The sequence below is a fragment of the Wasmannia auropunctata genome, unplaced genomic scaffold, assembly GCF_000956235.1.
Source record: "Wasmannia auropunctata unplaced genomic scaffold, wasmannia.A_1.0 LD336103.1, whole genome shotgun sequence".
In the NCBI taxonomy this organism is placed as follows: domain Eukaryota; kingdom Metazoa; phylum Arthropoda; class Insecta; order Hymenoptera; family Formicidae; genus Wasmannia; species Wasmannia auropunctata.
Genome location: NW_012026787.1, coordinates 1,860,505 through 1,862,299, shown reverse-complemented (window position 1 = coordinate 1,862,299; position 1,795 = coordinate 1,860,505).

The window sequence follows — 1,795 nt, the reverse complement described above, 5'->3', positions numbered from 1 at the left end:
ATGTCGAATGCGACGACTGAAAAGTGGGGAGCAGACGTTCTTCGACTGTTTAGCGCAAAACTCGATCGCCTCCGTAAAACAAAATACCATACTGCTGCTCCTGCTTATATCCGTCAAAAAGAACGGAATAGTATATAGCTTACGACTCATCTGATTCCGCACAGAGAACAGCGAACGTATATTAAAAAATGTCTACGGCATTAAACGTGCACTTACAGTGTGCTGGCTGTAACATTAATTTAAAAAAAATTAATGGTAGAAAAAAATTAGTTCTTAATAAAGAGGAAGCGAATATTTTTTCTAGCTGTTTAGGAAAAACGATACCCGTCAATGATATTTTGTGCTCAAAGTGTCGGCTTTTCATTTACAGGAAAAATAAATCCGAAAATGTTTCTGAATTGGAAATTGATAGAGACCTTTCTTCCTCTGATTTAATTTCTGATCCGACATTCGAAGTTCAATTAAAATCAATCAAGGAAGCTATGCCGGAAGTTGAATATATTGAAATTCCTATTCAGAGAACAGTTTCTACGCATAAATATTGTTGCATTTGTTCTTCCACAAAAAATCTTACGGTAATTCCGGAAGAAGCCCGAATGCAATCGTACGTCAAGAAAAAAATCTATATACCAGTTGGTAATCGATGTTGTCGAAGTCACATAATAAAAAATCGAATTTTTGAAGATCTTAATCTTCTGAAGGTATACTCTAACACAGCAAGTCTCACTGGGTTAGAGTTATCCAAAATGATGGAAACTCTTTCTATCAAATGTGATTCGACATTACTCGACAAAATCGGTGAATTTAATCTCTCCGAAAAACAGCTCGATATCTTTACAGGACTAACTTGGGACAATCTCATTCAAATAAAAGATATGATGATTTCATTGAGAAATAGTAAGTCCCGTTCCGTAATTCAAGCTCTGGTTGTATTTCTTTTTAAATTACGTATACGGGAAACTCCAATAAAATGATAGCTTCCATCTTGCAATTAGAGAATGAGCAATCAGTTTCAGATTATTCTGCGAGCATAATCAAGTCTTTCGAAAATGATATTTTACCATTCCATTTTGGCATACATGCTCTTAATAGAGACAATCTCATTGAAAATCATATTACAGAAATAACAAAAAAATTGTTTGATGTTCGTGACAATTTATTTGTTATTTGTGATGATACGTACGCCCGACATCAAAAAAGTACTAACAATGAGTACCAGAAGAAATCTTTCTCAGGGCAAAAAAAAGTTCCCCTCTGCAAACCCTTCACTATTTGTGCAACTGACGGATACGTAATTGACATGCTCGGACCGTTTCTTGCAAATCAAAATGATGCGGACATTTTGAAGAACGTCATTCAAGATCCAAATTGTTTGTGTAAATTATTAAGGTAAGGTGATACTTTTGTTCTTGATCGCGGTTTCCGAGATATAGTGGACGATTTAGAAAATAAAAAGTTTAAAGTTTTAATGCCTGCATTGAAAGGAAAACGAAAGCAATTATCAACAAAAGAGTCCAATCAGTCTCGATTTGTAACTAAAATTCGCTGGGCAGTTGAATCTGTTCATGGGGTGCTGAAACAAAAGTATCGTCTTCTAGACCACAAAATTGATAATAAGTTGATACCAAAAATTGGAATCTATTTTAGGATTGCGTCATTTCTGAATAATACTTATGGGAAAAGACTACAATCTGATATAGAAACCGCGGATGAAATTGTACAGAGGATGCATGACCAAAAAGATATAGAAAATACTTTGGCTACTGAAGCCGAAGAAAAAGGATGGTTTCGCCGA